The following is a 22,740-nucleotide window of genomic DNA, read 5'->3' as shown; positions in this document are numbered from 1 at the left end:
ACCCAGGCTACATGTAGGACAGTACATTACACAGAAAGCCTAGAATCTGACCTGGAGGCAGTAACTAAAAGGGACTCTGGACCGCCCTTCTTAGGGAACAGTCTGAGAAGAAAAGGTGTAGCAGGCTACATACCTGGTAGCCAGAAGAACAGATGAGGGCATAGATGGCTAGCAGGTCACCAAAACCCTGTGTTGCACTTCTCCCATAGAGTGGAGTTGTCCCAGAGAGGCGGCTGGGGAGCAGCCAGGGACTACATTTCCCAGTTGCCCTTGCCATTAGAGGCAGTCATGTGACCAAGTTCTAGCCAATAGGATGTGAACAGAATTGAGGGTCCTAACTTCCAGTCCTGACAGATAAAGACCTCCAACACAGCACACCACCCAAATTCTTATCACCTTTCAGCTGGCTTGAATGGAGGTGATCCCTCAGAGTGACCTTCAAAACTACTTGTTGAAGACAGAAAAATTCTCCATCACCTCCTCTAGTCTTTTCACCCAAAAAAGTGCTGATGATCGAGCAAGGAAGAAACATCTATGGTATCTGAGCCATCAGTCACTGTGGGTCTCTGGATTAGAACCATTAGCCCGCACTAATGTAAGGAACAATAATAGTGCCTACCCCACAGTGTGGTTGTGGGGATTAAATGAACTCGCGGGGGAAAAAAAAACTTAGCACAGTGCCTCACACATCAGACGTGCTGAGTGTGTGTTCGCTTAGTAAGTACCCAGGAAATTACTACAAGGACCTTAGAGTCTTCAAAATGATTTAAGTTTCAAGAGATGAGCTCTTGAAAATAAAGGAAAGTGATTGATGGCCATCTACTCAGTCCATTTCTTCCGGTTAATCACTCCTTCCTCCAAAGAATCCTCCAAGCTTGGTTATATGAGTAACACAGTAGGCAACGGAAGCACATTTGAGCAATAAAGCTGCGAAACCAGCTCAATATGCTAACCATCAGGGACAATGATGGACCAGCTGGAGTCTGTGATGAGCCCCTAAGATCAGTGAACAGGAAGGAGGAAATTATATGTAAATATGGGTATAAAGGTAAAGTTTCTCCCTGTTTTATTTTTTTCCCTTTCTGCTTGCCAGCAAGCACGTGTGTGTGCACACAGGCACACACGCACACGCACACACACACACTGACACACAGATAGATTGCTGCACCGCAAAGAGTATTGGTGATTTTATTGATGAGCCTCTCAAATCATCACTAAGACAAAATAAGCTGTTCATTTCACAGCTGGAGTCAAATGGAGTGATGACAGTTGTCTCGCCCTTCTCTGATGATAAATGAGCCTTCCCCTCCTTACGCGGGTCCTTGACCCAAATTCAGTTATTCCAGTGACCCAGGCAGACCTCCGGGACGAGAAAAAGGCACCCTCACAAATGCCTAATGAAGCTTGTCTCAACAATTACTATTGTACTCTGTCACTCTAACTATAATTGATTTGCTAAGGTAGCTTTTTTTTATATATATATAATCAGCCTAGCAGACAAAAATACCTAAAATAAATTAAACATATCCCTTTCTCTCTCACCCACACTTCACCAGCCTGACTAACCCATGTTTATTTTAAACCTTCTCTGAAACTTCACATTCTTCTTTTTTATCTTGGAGGTAGGCATAAGAAGTTCTTTGGTAAAAGAATGTTCAAATCATGCACAGGGAACTTTTCATCCCTTCATTTGTACCTCACTGAGGTACAAATTTCAATCAGCGAGAGTGACTCCTTAGAATCCTCCGAAAATGGTTTGGAAGCCACATCAGAGCCTAGCAGGAAAAAATGCCACGGCCGAATGGCAATGTCTACACTGGCGGGGGCTGGTGGCATGTTAGAATCTATTCCATGTATTTATCCTCTCTGAGAGTCAAGATAGAATGATACACAGAAAATTCTAGAAAGCAAGAGATCTAACCTATTTTGGAGATTCAGCTATAGATACAGATATAGACATAGATGTTTAGAATCTCAGTCCTTCAAAGAAGATGGCACGACCTCATTTCAAAGCACGTTCCCTGAAATGGCTTGCACTTGTTGGCTGTTTCCTACAACCACCTACTTTATACTCCTTGTGTTGTGAAACACAGGGAGAGAAAATTAAACAGCTTACTTGGGGAGTGTTGGAAATGTTAGCTATCTTGATTATGGTTTATGGTGGGTGTGTACATCTATCAAAATTCATCAAAGTGCACATCTGAAATATGTGTAGTTTACAGTACAGGAACCATACCACAATAAAGGTGTTAAAAAAAACTAAACAGCTTACTCAGGGAAAAAGAGAAAAGGGGGCTCTTAGAAGTAAGGTCCTGAGGCTTCTATGTTCCTTTCACAGAACCAAACTCCCCAAGAGGTGCCCCAGTCCGAGACCCTCCTGGAAGCCGCGTGCTTTGTGGCGACCTGGATGTCTTTGTTCAGCGGTGGAAGGGTGCGTGTTAACAGCCTGTCGGAACAAGACTCCGTTCTTGCCAGCACACAGCATCGCAGAAGGACTCCCAGCTACCCAGAGTCTGCAGAGTCCCGTTTAGCAGCATCTTTGTGAGGCGTGAAAGCCTGACACGGGATTAAAGTGGAGGAGCCAGCCCTGGGGAGGAAGGGCTTCTTCCCTTTCAAGTTTCTGAACTTTTCCAGGGCTGTGGAGGTCCAAACCACAGAACCAAGGAAACGCAAAAGGAAAGGAACAAAAAGAAGCTACAAATCAAACGCACCCTCTCCGCGGCACGGCCCTGCTGTTCTGCTTTCATTCCGCACCAGCGTCATCTGAATGGATCGCACGCAGCCCCTCAGCCTCCTCGTACAAAGTCCACGCGGGGTGTTGAGGTGTGTGGGCGACTTGCCGTGGAGCGGGCGGGCTGCTGGCTGTATTCTCCAGTCCCTTTCAGTCTCCCTCTATGCTTTTTCTCTTTGTGGGGGCTGGGGGCTGCGGGGTTTCCTTTGTCCTGTAATTACTCTGCTCCTTTGGGATCTTCAGGAACACCATAGGGACACCCAACTCATCCCGCACGCAGATGACCATGCTCTCCCTGAGAGCTGTCCCCGAGCTGAGACTTCGCCTTGCCCACCCACCACACGTGCCCTTTTCTTCTTTCCTCTGCATCCCACTCTGCGGCTAATTTCTTTAAAGGTATTTGCATCAGTCAAAGCTCTCTGGGTTGCATAAAACAGAAACACACTTTCAACTAGGGAGAAGGAACTCCTGGAGATCCTGTAACTGAGTTATCTTAGGAAAAGAAAGTAAAAGCAGAGACAGATACAGATTTTGTAGGGCTCAAAGGTTTTAAATGATGACTGTGGGGAATGGGAGATGGGGCGGGAATCATCGTAATCTCAAATACAAAATTAGATCTGGATGTATTTATTAAGAAGGAGAGAAGAAACCACAGCAAATCACACTTTTAAATGTTGACAAATGCTACAAATACCACAAAATCCAGAAAAAAATATCCTTAATGTTTTTTGTTAATTAACTGGCTGGTAACACTTTTGTAATAACTTTGTCCAGTTCCTTTTATCTGCTTATTCTTTGATCACCTCTCCACATGACAATAACTTTGTACTCCAGCTTTCCCTAAGAGAATAAAAAAGATAGTTTAGTCTTTCTTCTGGCGTAGGGGATCAAAATTCATGACTGGCATTGGGATGCAGAAAACACACAACGTTATACACAGGCGTACTCCCTGTTTGCAGACCTGATACCTGTCCTTGCTCTGTGAAGACAGGAACTCCAATACATTATATTTTACATGATTCACAACAAAAGAAAAAAATACATCATATATGGTGTTTTTAAATCACCTAAGCTGCAAAATCAAATCTTTTCCTCCATACTTCCATTTTGACATCACTGAGGACTGAGTCCTCTCCTTATAATTTTCAATTTCTGATTATTTAAGCGTGCAAGTCTTCCTTCTCCTCCACTTGCTGTGTACGCCTGATCCTAGGAGCCACATGGTATGTTCATGTATTAACCAAATCACACTTTCCCACACTATCTTTCCTGTGGGGAAATGATTATGGACGGTGGGGAGCAGAGGGGAAGTCGAGAGAGCAGCTTGGAGGCTCTGCACAAAGGACAACGGTGATTTTGACTGTGGTCGTGGCGGTAGAGATAGTAAGTGATCCAACTCAGATTTTGACAGTAGAGCCAATGCGATTTGCTAATTGGATATGGGAGACAAGAAAAAGAAGTGGAGCCAAGTAGACAAGGTGACCATTTTCACACAGGCTTACCGTGAGTGCCGTTTGAATTAATGCTTGTAATTGGGCCTAGCATTATGCCTGGAACATAACGAGCTCAAGAGACATTAGTTGAATCTGCACCTTGTTTATATTACTCAAAAAAAAAAAAAAAAAAAAGAAAAGAAAAGAATTGTACAGCAGACCCTGTATTGTTCCTGGCTTAACTGTTATCAACGACAACAAACATTTCTGAAAATTTCTCTCACAGGTCCCTACCAATTTGTTGAGGACAAGACAGGATAACAAAATGGAGAAACAATTAAAATCAGATATTCCCCCAAAAGAATGTTGACCACAATCTTCTATTTATCCAGGTCAACACAAAAGAAGTTATCTAGGGTGATCGGTGCAAATGAAGAGCCACTGGAGGCTAATTCTGACAAAACGTGCTGGGGTTTAGAATTACCAACCGAGTGACCCTTCAGTACCCTTTATAATTCCTATGACTGCCCAGCTTTGAAATTATACCCTTATGGGGCATACTTAGATCTTTTCATACAATAACACATCAACATGTGTTATTTCTAGTTAGTGAGGCTTTGAATGTTTCTTTTTTCAACCTATATTTTGTAAAATTTTTGCAACGATGGTATATTACTTTGAGGTAAGAGTAAAGTATGTATTTTTAAAACATTAAGAAAAAAGGGTAAGAAAAACAAGTGGAAATATTACTTGATTGCACTTCAGTAATAATAGCCTCTTAGTAAATAAAGCTGAACTTAAAACTTTAGTTAACTAGAATAATTGGGAATAAAGGCTGGAACATTCTAATGGTGCAATATGATATATATTTTAGTTATACATATATATTAACATCAATTCGGTCCCTGCCTTCCTTCTCTCTCCCTAGTTCTTCTCTTTACTACTTCCTCCTCCCAAGAAGATAGCATAATTCATCAAGAACTTCCAATATGCCATGTGCAAGGCTTTGTAATTAGCATTTAGAACACTGGGCCTAAAGAAATCTTGAAAGGCTTTTTCTTTGGTAGAAGAGATTTAAGTCAGTATTACCACAAAAAAAGGAAATTTCCTTAAAGAATATGGCAAATTTTATACGTTGGCTCATGCAATACTTATTCCAATTCCTTTTCCCTTTTCTTCCTCTCCCACAGAGCCTCAAGAGATACAAACCCACCTTTCCAGGGACCTCTGCAACTATGGGGAGCCAGGGGACACATTTATGACCAATGAGAACTATGCAGATGTCTCTGGGAATTTCTGGGAAATACTCTCCCTGTTTGCCAGTTCCTGCTTGAAACGCAAATGTAATTGTTCAAGCAGCAGCAGCCATATTGGGACATAAGGAAAAAAATCAAGAGAACTACTTTGGACCTCACATCTTTGCCCCAATGATCCTCTACCAAATGCCACATACGCCCAGACATTTTCACATGAGAAAAAAAGAAGCCTTTGTATGTTTATGTCTATTACAAGTCCAACTTCCTGATACAGACAAAGGCAAATCCTAAAGTGGCTTATTGCCTTTAACTAAATCTCTACTACCTTATGCTCCCAAATTAACCACTTTCTTCTGATATCACAGTTTAGGAAAATACTCATTACCTGATGATTCTGGAAAATGAACTGTTTTCCAAAGAAAAAAAATAGTAATAATCATATTAGGCTTTTTAGACCCAATGCTCCAATTCATACATCATGTGGTTCTAGAATAGGGAAATGTCAAAGAGGCAAATGAAATAAATCAAATAAAATCATGAACTTGACAAGTTTCCTAAACGGTTATTGGGGAAGAGGTCCTTAGCGTCAACCATCTTCACATTTTAGAAGCCCTGTCTTGTCTGTAAAATTCTCTATATCAACCAATCAGCTTTGCCCTATTAGAGGTGACTGATTGTTCAGAACAGAAAAAGGCCACTAAGTCCTAATGTGGAGGTTTTTTCATCTAGTCCTCAGCCAGAAGGGTGTCTGCACCCCACCCCCAAGGAGGAAGAGTACAGGTAAGATCAAGGCCATGAAAAGGTAACGGGCAGAAGACAATCTCACCGAGATTACATTCCATAAAATGGAATTGGCAACATCTGCTCAATCTACTGTAGATAAACAGTGAACTATTTTCCATCTCATTAACTGAGAGGATGAGATATTAAATAAACCCCAGGGGCCTCATGCTTTGTTATCACGTTAGCACGTGTAAGGGTTGGCCCAGACTTGCTGCATTAGCTAATCCTTGTAAGGGTTTAGAGTCTAAAATCCTACACAATTCCTCTCTCTCTGTCTCTGACACACACACACACACACACACACACACACACACACACCCATATTCCCAAATGGCTTAAACCCAAAAGTTCCTGCTTGATCTGTCTCTCTAATTACTAGTCACTTAGCTTAAATTATTAACCATGTCTTCAACTGTGATATATGATACCTGTAGGTCTCCAAACAGGATTCTAATAGAATTATCTAATTCTATTAAACTGCAAACAACTGCCCATTAAATATTTATTAGCCAGCTTGCATTCACTGAAGATAGATTGGAGTGTCAGCAAACCTCTGGGCTCCCTCTTCCCAGAGCTCTGTTATACCGAAGGTTCAGCCAAACCAGCTCATCAAAAGTGTGCCTATTGATCAACTGCCAATCACCTGTTTAATGAAAATCAATGGAAATAAAAAGAGTTTAGAAGACTTCACAAGGTATGGTATGGATTTTTTTTTTTTAATACTTGGTTAAATAAGTAAATCGGTTAAAATCTAGCTAACTTGATTGTAAACACTTAAGGTTAATTTTACCAGGGGGAAAGCGGCTGGTGGTTAAATAATTAGATTTTTCTTTTTCAGCCTGGTGAATTGTATTTTTAATACAGGAGTTGAAGAACTGTCAGTTTTAGCCACTCAGGAGCGATGCTTTTTGATGGTATACTTTCAGGCTAAAATGCCTTCTTTCTCAAAGCCATGTGAAAGAGAACCTGACACCTTTGGCAGGCAGCACTCCTTAAGATGGTAAGCATGTGGGCAGTTTTAGACAATTAGATTATGCAAGATGGCAAGTGTTCATTCACTTAAAATGCAAGAACCATCTGGATTCTCCCAGAGGATCTGGGGAAAATGAACAAGGAAAGTCACTCCTCTAGACAAACCATTTTAACAGGAATCATTCAAAACCCAAATTGTACGTCAGTTCTTAATAGCAAAAGGCCACAATGCAGAATATAAAAGAAGGGAAGGAGTGTCATTTGACTCTTGTGCGACTGGTGTCTCAATAGTCAGAGAAAGTCAGGCCAAAGAAAAACAGGAATTGCTGTAGCAAATAATCAGTAGTGCTACGTATTTTTGCTTCCTGGTTGCTGCATTTAAAGATTTGACCTCAAACAACTACCTTATAGCTTGATTTTGAGAAAATACTCCTGTCCAGGAGCAAAATAATTAAGATAGACATTAAAATCAGCACTAGGAATCTCTAGTCATTAGAAACAAAGCAACTAAAATAAGTAAGTAAAATGTGTTATACTCACACATTGGAATAAAGCATTGCAATGCAAATGGACAGACTATTGCAACATGAAACATGGATCAATTTCATAAACATCATGGTGAATGAAAGAGCCAGACCAAAATAAAGAACAGATTCTGTATGATTAAATTTACATAAAATTCAAAAGCCGGCAACATAAAGCTATGTTGTAAGTAGACTAGTAGTTAGTTACCTTTGGGAGTGGGAGGAAGGGTAGTGACTGGGGAGGGGGCATAAGGGAGATTTTGGAGTGCTTGGTAATGTTCATGTTCCAGTCTACAAGCTGGTTACACAAATCTAGTTCCTTTGGGAAAATGTTTGCACTTTTCTGAATGTATGTTATTTTTCAATGCAAGTTTACTGTACAAAAAGTAAAGCAACAGAGCAATTTATTTGTGTGGCCTTAGGCAAGTCACTTATCTCTGGACCTCAAAGTTCCACCATGTGTAAAATAAGCAGCTGGACAAGATGGTCTTTGGATTTCTATTGCAAAAGTGTTTGACTCTAGAAAACATCACAAAAGTCTCACAAGGACAAGATGGATCAATAAATCTATTCTGACATCAACCCCATTCTAGTAGTCAAATACCTTCCTCCACCCCCTCATCCTGTTTGTCTCTCTTTACTTAAATAGCAAAAAGCAAGATTTTTTGGCAGTACACATACATAGAGAATCCTCTGATAGATAGATGGTTGGTATATAGAAAGATAGCTGGATAGATAGATATGTAGATACATAAATAGAAACATTCTTATAAAACCAGACAAAAAGGAGGCGTGGAAAACTTTCATGCCCTCAAGAACCTTCCCCTCAAGTTTCTTTCAGTTTTTCATTCACATGGAAATATTTAATTTTTTGACTTATTTTATCCCAAGAGAGTCCATGGTTCTGAAATCAGACAGGCATGAACTTCTAAGGCATGCAAAACAAAAAATCTTCCCTAAAACATATCCTTGGCATAACTGCCTAAATGCATGATGTTTGCACAATTAGAGCATCCTCTTAGATCAATCAGTCCTTCACCTAGCAGAGATCTGGCCCCTGAAGATGTGAGACACAGGACACAAGTTTTGTCCACATGGAAGAGGATGGCAGAGATGAGAAACTTGGTGCACTTCAAGAAGAGAGGATGCTGGCATGGGGTACCAAGATGGCATCCCCAGCCCAGAACTAGAAGAACAAGAGAACACTGTAAGGGAATGGGAGCCAGGTGTTCTCCCACTGTTTGTTCCCCACCCAATGCCAGCTTACGCCTGGTTCTCCTCATGTTTCTACACGAAAAAGTCTTGTGAATTTCACCATGCAATAAGAAAATAAAATCCCACCAATGGCTTCCTTCTCCTCAACAACCGTAAGTCACCAAAATAAACTATTCACTTTTTAAACTAGTAGTTATATATATATAACACTACAGGCGGTGCTCAAAATTTCCCTTCGCTCATTGTAGAAACCAAAGTGGAGATCTCTCTGCTCATAGAACTTTATAAGGACATACTGGAGATTCATCGGGGAATGAGCACATGTCCCTAGTTCATGGCCAAAATAATGGACAGAAAGAACCTAAATCCCTGAAGTATGAAATGTTACAACTTTTAAATTCCTCAGTAGTGTATCTCTTAAAAGGACAAAATAAAGTACAAGTCAAGAATTGTTCTTCAAAAGAATATTTCTAGATCATGTTGTCAGGAAACAGATAATATGTCATTTCTCCTTAGTTCTCAGTAGAAGCATCTGGAGAATATACAATGAGAAAGTTACCTGCTGCTGTGTTTTAAAAATCTTAAACGGAGACCAAAAGCAGTTTGGTTGGTTTTCTTTAATATTAGGTGCAAGCATCTCTAAAGAACATACCTTTACCACTCTCACCAGTCAAAATAAGCTGCCTCTAAATGTCTCTGTTCTATGCACTCCCATCTAGGACTGGGGTTCTGCTCTCTCCATTAGAGGCAAAGGGCTCTGTTACCCATCAGGGGAAAAGATAAAGATAAAGAAGACTTATTATTTTTGAAGGTGTATGTTTAGATGTCAATCTGCTCCTTCAATCTGTAAAAATAGAGGAATTGTGCAATTACTGTTTTAAAAAATGCCGCTGACCTAAGCCCAGTATAGAAAGATCCTGTGATCAAACAGGCTTTTCCAATCCCAGAAGGTAGAAGCCAGTTGGGAGAAGAGACGAGAACATAAGCAAGAACATCTACGAGGGAAACTAGAGCCAAGCTACAGCCAGAACCATTCCATAAAAAATTCAGAGCTGCAGAGACACTGAGGTTCACCACGACGTAAAACTCACGTTGCCATCCCTCAAGGATTGCTGTACCTGAGATTTCTAGTCTCCTTTCCCGTATCTATTATTCTATAATAATAGAAGTTCTATCTGTGTATATGGCTGCCAGGTTAAAGACTACATTTCCCAGCCTTCCTTGAGGCTAGATGTGGCATGTGTCCAGGGGGGCACGTGACTAGCCAAAGGGAGTTACGAGCAGAAGTTCTTTGTGCAAATTTCTGGTCAAACCCTTAAAAAATAAGGCACATGCAATTCCATTGTTCTTTCTTTCTTCTTACTTGTTGGAATTCAGACATAGTGGTGGGAACAAAAAACACCCATCCTGGACAAAGAATAAGAAAGCACAGGCTAAGCCTGGAAGAGCAGCAACATGGAAGGGGCTGGATCCTCACATCCTGGACCCACTGTATAAGTCCCAGACTGCTTACACACAGTAGCCAAGCCAATATCCTAAAATGTACCAACTGGTTCTTCACCATCCTCTGTCCCACCTGGAGTGATGATTATCTCTTCACTGGACATTGCCCAGTGCCCCCGTCAAGCAGGGATGACCCCCATCTAATATCCTGGCACGACCTAAATTTCACTGTCCTCACCACCACTACCAAGACTGGGGGTTACTACAGAGAGACAGCTTGCAGGGTCATGGCAGCTTGAATCAAGAGCCCTGTCCTAATCAAAGTGGGACCATGATGAACCATTCTGAAATCCTCCACTGAGCCTGGCCAGCCATGGCTATAACACCCCTGATGACAGCTCAAGAAGAGCCTTTCCCTCCAGCCAGGAAATTTGAGAGGCACGCCAGGGCAGGGTTGCTTAAATAGATTGTAACTGCCAAGACCTGGTGACTAAATAAATAAGTGCATGTGGAATGGAAATTAGGGGGCTGGACCTAAAATAAATTTAACAGACTGTCTCCTCTTATGTACTCCTTTTAATCAGCTGGTTTCATGAGACTTTGCTTTGCAGAGGAGGAGAGGTGACTCATGAGCATGCTTGCCAGAGACAGATGCTTTGTGGGTTTTGTTGTTTAAAAAAAAAAAATTTTTTTTTCTATCAGACAAGGATCTGCAAGAAATTTGGATGAGAAGAAAGGCCGATGGTAAACATGATTGGAATCAAGGCAGATTTTGGAAGGAAGTTGTACAGGATTTTTATAGACGCATAGTTCCTCAAACTCTTTTAAAAGACAAAAATAACAGGGGAATCAGAGTTTTACGAATAAAAAAAGTCATCTAGTTCAACTCTGTTTTCCTAAATAAATACTTAACATAAGTATATAACACACAGTTGGCGATCAAATATATATTTTCATTTTTGTTAAATAAATGATTGCCTGGCTAGAAAACAAGAGGGATGAGTGAATTGCACAAGATTGTGCAATTAAGATTCAGGTGACCTAAGACATCTTAAACCCAAGCCCAATGTATTTTGTATGTTGTCTTCTCTCATGTGGCACAGGCTCTTCTGTTTTTGAAATGAGCTTCAGAATCCATGCACACACCTTCCTTTTCCTGGCGTCTGTTGCAGTTAGGACAATTTTCACTGAAGGCAATAGAAAAGCTAGCAAAAAGCTGTCTAAATCAGATTTTTTTTTATTGTTTACTTGACAAAAATCCAGAGGTAAATTGTCCCAGCAACACCGTCAAGGACCTAAGAACCTAAGAATCTTCCACTTGCCCACGTTCATGTGCTGCTTTCCTTTTGGTGCCTGTTTCCTCATGGTTGCCACATAGTTGTAGCATTTCTTTTTATCTTCTGTGAATGCATCCAAATAGAAAAGACAAGGATAGAAATGGCTTCCTTCTCACAGTACTCTATTAAAGAAAGAAAAATCATTCCCCAAGCCACCAACATACTTCCCCTTATGCCTTATTGGCCGGTAGCGGATCAGGTGCCCACCCTTGGACCAATCACTGGCAGAAAGGAATGGGATTGTGATTGCTGGGTTAGGCCAATCATAGTTTTCCCTACTGGACCTGGGCTCATTCCATCCCAAACAAATGTAACAGCAAGGAAGAAGGAAGTGGCTCTCTGAAGACTTCTGTGCGTTTCTGCCGCATACACAGCTTGCTTTGGCAGCCCTGCTGAAGACTGAGCCCGCAAGTGTTACACCCCAGCAACGCTAGATATGGGAGCAGGAATTCAACCCAACGAGCATTTGTCAATTGCTTTCTATTTACCAGTCTCTACACACACCCTGCAACTAAAACTACAAATAGGACTGACTCTTATCTTACCCTCAAAAAGCTCCTTATACAATGGCAGATGGAGACCACTGAATAGGTTATTACAATGCAGTATGATGTGTGTTCTTAGGGGAAAGTGCCTACCCCTATGAGATAATAAAGAAGACATAACTAGCCCACGTGTAGATGGTCAGGAAGGCTTCCAAGAGCAGGCGTCATTAACAGAGTAAGTAGACGCCATACCCCGGAGAGACCATGGGACAAGCAGAGTTCCAGACAGAAGACCCAGGAGAGGCCAAGTGCAAAAGAAAAATAAGAATACCATGAGTCTGAAGGCTGGAAGAAAAAAAAATGAGTATGACAAAATCACTGAACATAAGGCAGAGAGATCAATTGAGACTAAAGCCGATACGCAAATTAGTCCTATTTCAAGTTTCTGCCAGTTTGAGAAAGGACTGGCCATGACAGTGGGAGGTGGAGTCACAGGTGTGAAAACAACAAGACACAGGCTCGGCGGTGACCTCCCCCGAGGAAATGGATCACGGCATTGCTACTCGGTGACTCACAATTCCCGTTGCCAATTCTCCATCTATTGAGGCTATTACAGACCAAGCTGAAAATAATGTACCAGTTCAGAGTGTCAACAGCTCCCCAGCACCAGGGCTGGTGTGGGTAATGAGTGTACTTTGACAGCCCAAGGTCAGATATTTAACAATATTCCAGAGTTTAAGTATGATACACTGAGCGCCGTTTTAGCTCCTTACTTGAAAGGCTCACAGCTGCTAATATTTACAGAAATAGGAAGCAATTACAGTCCGCTGCCACAGGAGGAACTTAAATAATTTAAGACTCATAATGCTTCTGATTCTTTGCAAGCCATCTTTTCTCCAGAAACAGCTGCTCGTAGCTCTCCGAAAGCCCTCGGTTCAGAAGACAGAGTCGACCTGATGCACAGCACTGCTTTCGCTCACCCAGAATCTCAAGCACACAGCTTTTTGGCATCCGTAACATTTCTCCCACACTTGTTCTTCAGCTCTGGAAAGGGCCCCTTTTCTCACCAGCGATGAAACTCCACAGCCATCTGCCTGGGCTAATCTGGGCAAACTGGCATGAGCAGAGAGAACCATAATGTGATTTCACAAATTAAACTAATTTATTTCAGTAGCCACTTTCATGACATGGATACGGGGAGGACAAGAATAGAGAAGGAGAAAGGGGAATGGGGGTGGAAATTGGATTTGTTGAATGCCAAACAGAAGAAAGTCAGATTTTCAGTGCCCAAAGTTTCCACGTGAACCACCACCGGAGTGTCTCCTGGTGATTCCACTGTGGATTCAGCTCTTTCCCAGAGAGGCCAACAAGCTGGCGCGTGGGGTAAGAAAACGTAGACAGTTGTCAATGTTTTGAATTGAAGTATAGATTAAAATGATCTTTGCAAGAACCAGAGACCACTGGGATATCTGCTTCCATGATAAAGGTTTAGAATATGACCCAGAAAGTAACTGATAAGGTTATTCCACCTGGGGATAGACACTGTCTAAGAAAGGTGGTCTTGGAACTTGGGCTTCCACAGTCTGACGTTTATCATCGATCACAGATTTTCTTGGGAGGACATCCGACTAGAAGGGAAAGAACATATTTTCTGGCACCCATTCTACTAGCTGTCAAATCCCAGCTCTCCCCTTTTCTGGCTCCAAACTGGGATTCCAGGTTTCTCAGCCTTCGTTTCCACACCTGCAAAGTGGAGGTGAGCTTATGAACATGTTTTAATGAGAATTAAATTATTTTAAATGAAATCACTTTGACAAAGAACCCAAGAGAGTCTAGTTGTAGACAGCATCCAGTGAAGGCTGACTCCTCCCCTTCCCTTCCAGTACGTGCTCTTCCCTCTTTCCCATCAGGATAATATATAAATAAATATCATAAATACCATAAAAACGGCTGCAAGCCATTTGGGAGAAATGTTAATCAGTCATTCCTGTTTGTACCTTGAAAAACACACAGGCACTTTTTTATACCTGAAAGGGCCCTGTTATGGATTGAATTATGTCCCCCCGGCCCGAAATTTGTACATTAAAATCCTCAACCCCAGTACCTCACAATGTGACCGTATCTGAAACAGAGGTGTTGGAGATGTAATTAGTTAAGTGAACACAAGGTCATACTAGAGTTGCATGGGCTGCTAATGCAATGTGTCTGGTATCCTTATGAAAAGAGCACCATGTGAAGAGAGAGACTGGCCCCCAAGGAGAACACCACGTGAAGATGAAGGCAGAGATCTGACTGATGCAGCAGAAGCCGAGGAATGCCAAAGACGGCCCGCAAACCACCAGGACCTAGGAGACAGGCATGGAATTCTTCCTCCCAGCCCTCAGAAGGAACCACCCCCGCTGACACTCTGATCTCAGATGTCTAGCCTCGGAACTGTGGGACAATAAACTCCTTCTTGTGTAAGCCGCCCAGTCTGCGGTGCTTGGGCACAGCAGCCCTAGCAAACGAACACAGTCCCACTGTTAACATCCCTTTCTACTCAGTGTATACAACAATAGTTTTCACCGCTCACACCATTTTTTATGGGTTGCCAATAACTTTGCGTCTTTTGAGTCAACATTCAGGGACACCCCGTGCAAATACCGGGGCTGATGCGACCCATTCTGGCTGGCAGAGAACACAGAGGGCCTTAGTCATGGCCTCCTTGGTCCCAAAGCACCTTGACTAAAAGGTCTGATGGGCTCTGCTTACCTGTTCTTCTTTCCCACTGGACTCGAGCTCCTTGAAAGCAGAAATTATGTTTCACTCATCTTTGTACCCCCAGCAGAAAGATGAAGAAGGGGCTGTAACGTCTGTCGAACACCTGACTTTTTAGCCAAGTGTTCCACACTTAGTTCCACACACTGATCTGAGTGCCCGCCCTGTGCCAGACCACTTCCCCAAACCAGGAGAGGAAGGCCTCCATGCCCCTATCTTATCGAAGAAGAAATTAGTTTCAGAAAATGAAGATGGAAATGGTGAAGCCTTTTTTTTTTTTATTGTATTTTGCAACATGATTTCAAGAAATATAAAATAGGCGTCCAAAGCAGAAGTGCTCCTGGAACTTGGACTCAGAGAAGGCAAGAAAGAATGAGAGAGAAAGAGTAGGCGAAACATGTCATCTCCCAATAAATTCCCTTACAGAAACCATACATTGTAATTAAACCACAATTAGGGGGGTGGGGGCGGCAGGTATAGCTCAGTGGTAGAGTGCCTGCTTAGCACGCACAAGGTCCTGGGTTCAATCTCCAGTACCTCCACCAAAAATAAATAAATACCTAATTACCTCCCCCCAAAAAGTGAAATAAAAAAATAAAAACAGTTAAAAATATATTTTTACAAAACCACGAGTAATGACACAGTTCTGACCCTGAGAAAATGTAGGTAAGCTCCAGAATATATTTATGTCTCAGAAGAAATGGCTGACCCAGAAAGACTCATTCCACTTCTAAATTATTCAACACTTACTCATTATATCCTGTGAACTAAAATGCTAAGTTAAAATCATGCCCTACCTTTTACTCTTCAACACATGCGAGTGTAGCAGAGAGCTATTTCAAAGCCATAACAACTGGATCAAATTCATGTATGTATAGAGATCAAATTCAGACATAAATAGGTGATTGGTCAAAATCATATGTTAATATACATATCATAAGAAAATATTAAGTCCCTTCAAAAATCTGAATACTTTCTCTCCAAACAGTGGTATTACAAAGAGAAAGCATTTTTTGCTACCTTTGAAAGGTTTACTATTTTTTTTTTTTATGAAGGTACTGGGGATTGAACCCAGGACCTTGTGCATGCTAAGCATGCGCTCTACCGCTTGAGCTATACCCTCCCCCTTTGCTACCTTTGAAAGGTTTCTGATATAGATTTTTCTCATGAGTTCTTTTTTTAAGTTTTGTGTCATGTTATCTTACATATCAACACACACACACACACACACCCCAGATACATCTGCCAAGAGAGATAAGGACCGGCCCTGAACACCAGTGCAGCACGAATTCCCAGCCCCTGCTCATTTCCCTGATCACAAAGAGCCACCCCTTCAAGATGACTTGGCATCAATTTGGACATGTGAGTGCCTGATGTCTATGGTCTAAATGTTCATGTCTCCCCAAATTCATATTTGAAATCCTAACCCCCAAAGATAATGGTATTAGGGGGTGGGATGTTTTGTAGGTATGCAAGCCATGATGACAGAGCCCTCATAAATAGGATTTAGTGCCTCATAAGAGAGGCTCCAGAGAGGTCCCCGATGCCTTCCACCACGTGAGGACACAGCAAGGAAGCACTGGCTGTGAACGGGGAAGAGAGATCTTGCCAGACTACGACCATGCTGGTACCTTAACCTTGGCCTTCCCAGCCTCCAGACTGTGAGACATAAATCTCTGTTGTTTCTAAGCTGCTCGATCTGTGGCGCTCTGTTCTAGCAGCCCAAATGGACGACAACACTGATCAACCTTGACAAACACCCTCTGAGCCTGACCTTTCTGTTGCCCATTTCACTGCCTATTAGCTGGTTTTCTCCCTGTCCAAGCTCCTCGTTTACAGTATTATTCCATGAAGAGGGGACACAGAACCAATTCCATACAATCCTGCAGGAACTCCAAAATGTCCCTCCGTGTCGGGCCCTTGAACCAAATCAAACCCTTCAGCTCCTGCCTGCAGGCTTCCCAAATCCATTCTAAGGAAATCTCAACTCTGAACATTGATGGGGAACTGTTGCTCAGTCAGCATCAAACTAGATATTTAATGATGAACTATATGCCCTTGATAAAAATACTCAATTGCATCGCCTGGCGTTCGTATCTTGTTTTAGAACACCTCTCAAAGGGATGGCAAACCAGAACCAATTTTAAAAACTATCTTCTTCTCTAAACGAAAACATATCTAAGCAGTGAAATTCAATGTTTACACTGAATTCTTTTTCAAAGGAACCATGAGCTTCCTGAGGACAGGAACCATATATTTTTTTATCCTGAACACCCATCACAATGTTTGGTACACTGTGTGCTTCCAATATATGTTGGGCAGGCTGACCGACTGAAAAAAAAGGTGCTGAGATATATATATATATATATATAAAAGACCAAGGCTAAAAACAGCATAGGTGAGCAAGTGTCATCACATCTATTTGCATATCATTTCCCAAAACTAGTGGAAGTGTTTTTAATGCTTGCCTTGAACAAGGCTCTGAGAATATGAAAGTAGTGACTTACTAAGCCAGATCCCTTAGTGTCAAAACATAAGAAACTCAATTGTTCCTGCAAAACCTAAACACAGTTTGAAGTGACAGCTCAGAAACTTAAGGCTTAACCATGTCAGCTGAACAGTTAACTTCTTTATTTGAACCAGACAATATATTTGAATCACATCTGCTAATCATTCTACCCTATTTCACAGTAGAGGCTTCTGAGTTATACACCAGGAGCATAAATAATTCTTGTGCATTTAAGCTTTTCTGAATATAAGAAATTCCAAACTCTCTCATACAGGGAGGGATGACTTAGAAAGTCCTTGTGATCCAGAGGTTATCACTGCTGACTCTCTGATGCTTTTTCTTCCGTATTTTTTTTTTTCACTTAAGATCACAGACGATTTTGCTTAAGAAAGGGATCCTATACACTGTTTTGTAACTTTGCTTTTTTTCATCTTCTTTGTCTTTCTCTAATGCCTGTAGTTTTTAAAATCAGATAAAACTCTTAAATGATGAGCGGGCAAGTTGCTAATAACAACCAACTACTGCTTATTTTTTCGTAAGTAATGAACAAGTTCACAGTGTGACCACTTCAACACCCCAGTCCAGCTGAGGCAATGTAAGCAGAAATGGCTCTCTGTGCAGAAATACATTGAAACCCAAAACTCAAGTATTTTAGCAGAGCTCAAGAGGCTGTCAACAAAACGTTGACATTTTCAACACAGGCTGACCTTGGGTGACTCGGATTGACCCAAACCCTTTGCTTACAAGATCAAAAAGAGTCTCTATTACCATATCAGTTCACCAGTTGGGATGTTGACTTTCTGACATCAGGAGTGAGAGTAGGGGAGGGAAGAAGGAAAACACTGCACATTCAGACACGGTGGTGTCTGAATCACCAGCAGATTCCCAGACATACTACGGCATACAAGCCCATCAATTACATAAACTCCCAGCACGTTCAAATAAAACAATAAACAAAGAAAAGGTCACCATATAACAGCAAAACAAGTCAGGGAAAACAGCTGCCAGTGTCAGGCAATGCTTGATCCAATCTATGGCAGAAAATATCAGGAGAGATTAAGACAGCTTATTGGCTTTAAATCTGCAGGTGGTGCTTCCCCTCTGAATTTGCAGTGCCCAGAAAGGCAGCAATCAAAACCAGTAACCCAGTGGCCCTTTCAACCTCAGCTCTCCCTCCCATAATGGGTTGTCAGAGTATTTGTGGGCTCAGAAGCCTGGAGTTCGGGTTATGGTCTGTGAAACATTAGAATGGGCTCTTGGCTAAATCTGTGATTCACAGATTCTCTGTGAGGCTTTCCTTGGGGAGAAAGCGATTTGATCCGAAGCTCAGGTCCAGAGTGAAACTCGATCTCAGGTGACATAAAGAGTGACTCAGGTTATGCTGGTCTGTCTGAAACCCAGATAAATGATCATGATATTTCCAGTTTTCAGTTTCAGAGACTGGTCTGACTTCATTGTTCAGAGTGCTTTGATTAAAACGAGAGCAAGGCAGTTAAAAGTTGAAGTTATCATATCTTTAAATATTGAGATAAATAATTTATACCATTAAAATGTTATTTAAGTTGAGGTTATCAAAATTCCTGCCACTACCATATTTTGAGTGTTTTCACGCGTACCCCTGAAACTTAAAGATTCTCCTAATGACCTGTCTATACCTTAATGATGAAAACTGACGGGATCGTTTTACTCCCCGACTTAAAATCCTTCAGTGACACCAAGGTCCAAATTCCTTATTATGTCTAAATAGGTCCTTCCTGATCTGGGCACAGCCTTGGGGTCCCCTCCTCAAGAACCTGCAGTGTACAAGATACGTTCAGACGGATACTGCTACTTACAAATCCCCAATTTATGCCACACTTTTCCTCATCACTCTGTCTTTGCACATGTTGCTCACCTGGCCAGGTAAACCTTTCCAAAGTCCCCAGCCTTCCCTGTGTCCCAACTCCACCATCTTCCAGGCAAACCTTTACTCACCACTGCTTCAATCAAACAGAGCCACAAAGTGCAGCTGGCTTTGGAGCTGGCCAACTTGGATTTGCATCCTGGCTCTACCATCTAGTATTTACCTAACTTCTCTGTGCCTTTGTTTCCTCATCACCAAGATATGAAAAGGAATAACACCTAGAGATGTTGAAAGGTTTAAATGAGGTAGGACTTCAACCAAGCAGCTTTTGAGAACACACTAAGCGTTTGAAAACAATCAGCTGTTGTCACTAGCATCTTCATTATCATGTCCTCTTAAGACCCCAGTTAAAGCTCTTTTTATTAAAAGAAAAGAAAACAAAACAAAACTCTTTGCCAAATATACAACCTCTTCTCCCAAACAAGGGGATAACTCATTCTTTTGTTCTCCCCCTGAAACCTGGGCATACTTCTAACACAGCTCTCATACTGAATCACAAGTATTGCTTTTACATAGCCTTTCTCCCCACGAAAGCTTCCCAAGAACAGGAACCACGTCTCATTAATCTTGTATTCTCAGTGCCTAGCAGAGCTTGACACATGGGAGATACAAAAATAAATATTAGCTGAATGAATCAATAATTGAGTAAGTTCCTAAAAAGCCAAGTGAAAACCAAATACTGATCAATCAAGTCATGTTTAACTACTGTAAGGAAATTTGACATTCAGAGAAATCATAAGACAAATTCAAGGACTGGGTGACAGTCATGGGAAGCACATAGTTTTAGGAGTCAGGACTGCCGGAATTAGAATCCCAGCTGCTCTCTTACCAGCCTTATGACGTGGGCCAAGTTATTCAACTTCTGGGAGCCTCCGCTTCATTTTTAGGTAAGAAGACAGCGTCTACCTCCTAAGTTAAACAGCAAATAACAAGATACAAGCAAAGACCCTGGGCCTACAAGCAAGTGTTCATTAGTTTATTATTTCCCCTGGCCTTTAATGAAGAACTATTTTTGTGAACTTCTTTATTACTCCATTAATCTTTGTGTTAAACCTGGATCTGCTAGAATGCTTCATACAACTGTACCATTATAGGGGTCAAGTTTTTGTTGTCTTGTTCTATATCCACATCCTTAAACACCTAGACATACACACCCCATCTTCTGTCTACCAGGGGACCAAGTGTCTGTATTTGTGTACCCTGGACAAGAGTTCTTTGCTTTAATTCAACTGCTATATTTTCCTTCTGCTCAAACCACTAATCTCAATCTCAGAATTTGGAGGATAAGTTAGTGATCATTATACGAGGTTCCAGGAATGCATGCTTAGACATAACCCTGTGAATCCTAATTAATATATTCTTTACCACTGCATTATAAATAAACTGATCAGCAAAGAGAGACAACAGAACTAAAGGAAACAAGAGAACTCTCATCTCTTCTGCTTATTTGACTGGGTCTGACTGTGATGACATAAATCTTTTAGTCACTCAGTTTTTAAAAACTGGATTAAATGGGGGGAGGAGTAAAGCTCAGTGGTAGAGTGCATGCCTAGCATGTATGAGGTCCTGAGTTCAATCCCCAGTACCTCCATTAATAGTTTATGGAGGTACCAATAAATAAACTAATAAGTATATTATATTACACTAATAATAAGTTAATAATTATATTATATGACATTAATAATAAATCTAATTACCTCTTCCCCCCCAATTTTTTTTAAATGTATTAAATATTTTTTCCTACAATAAGATAAATTACTCATGCATTCCGACTGAGTGTACAGGTTTGGCAGGGAAGTTTTTTGTTTTATTTTAAAAAAAGAGGGCGAGAATGACAGAGTTTCTGATTTCACAAGTTCAGGGCATTCCCAGCTTAGCCCTAACCATTCTTATTCTTCATTTGTGGTGCAAGAATAAAGGGAGTATGTAGCATATGATATCGATGTTACTATTCATAAACAGAGAAACTGCATTAAAACTACCCAAAATCTCGAGAGCCACTGAACAGACTTGAATCATATATAGATATCAAACTGCTCATTTAGCCTCTAAAGCCTAATTTTAATAAAACTTCAGGGGTGGAGAAATGGGAACCCCCATATAGTGAGTGTGGACACAGTGTCACCTACCTTGTGACATGAGGCCACATCATCCATTGTGTGTGTTACAGAAGCAGGTGTCATTAAAATTAGAAAACACGTAATCCCCTTTCAGCTTCTCCAAAACCCAAAAAAGTCACAACTGCTAAAGAGCAGATGGTTTACCTTTACTAGTTTCCAGTTCTTGAGGACATCAACAGATACACAGGCTAACATCTGTATTTGGCTTATCAGAGGAATGGGGAAAGAGGAGTAAGGAACTTGGCAAAAGTCTCTAACACTAGACTCGTGCAGCTATTAACAAATGCCCCCCAAGCAGAATTTAGGTCCAAAGAAATGCAACTTTATTTGAAGCATAAGCTATGAAATAAAGGAGTTGCCGCATCAATGCCACACAGTAAAAATTAATCAAACTGAAAAGAACAGTTGATCTGTCTTCAAGAGAAAAGGAGGGTGTTGTGTAATATCTTTAATATATGGATGGCTGGGTAGAATAAATGACTGTCGCACAGGTTTATCTGTAAACACTGCAGTTAAGTCTGGGGTTTTTAACCACAATAGATGGCTGGTTTCAATCAGCTGCTGCTAGCAGGAAATCCATGGCCCATAGGAGCAATTACCCATCTCCTGACTGAAGCACAGGGCAATTACAAGCTACTGAAGTACACTCACGATCCTGGAGCACTTGACTGTATGGTGCTAATGGATCTGGGACAAGAAACAGTGGTTTGCAGCTACATTTCTCAGTTTCCACCCCTCCCCAAGCCCTTTCGTATTTCTCGTCTCCCCAAGACGGCAGCACAGATAAAGAAATTGTGGTGTGCAGAAGCAGTATCATCTCCACCCAAAACACAGACATCAGGGTTTTCTCTCCCCCTCAACCCCCTACAGCCCCTTAGAATTATTAACACTCGTCCGGACTTTTCAAAATGCATCACGCCTTCATCTGTGGTTCTGCAGACTTCTTACCGAAATTAGCCAAATTAGGACTTCTCATCTCAAGGAAACGAAGAGAAACTTGTCAGGGAAACAAGTGGGGAAATAATCACTCTTTAATGTCACCGTACAAAATATGTCAACTAGGCATCCTTAGAGAAGTAACCTAAGATTAGAGAAAGGAAAATAAAAGCTAGTAAGTGGTCTATTAGGTTAACCCTCCATTCTCATTACATTTCTTTCTCAGGGAAGACCTATAGGTAAGAAATGTTTTGTGCTGAAAAGTTCATTGTATGGGTTTTATGGAAATGTGATGACCCTCTTATTCCAGTGTTCATAAAATGCTTCTTTGGAGAA

The sequence above is a fragment of the Camelus dromedarius genome, chromosome 27 (assembly GCF_036321535.1).
Source record: "Camelus dromedarius isolate mCamDro1 chromosome 27, mCamDro1.pat, whole genome shotgun sequence".
NCBI classification, from domain to species: Eukaryota; Metazoa; Chordata; class Mammalia; order Artiodactyla; family Camelidae; genus Camelus; species Camelus dromedarius.
The sequence above is the reverse complement of the archived record's forward strand: the minus strand, read 5'-3'. Positions refer to the sequence as shown.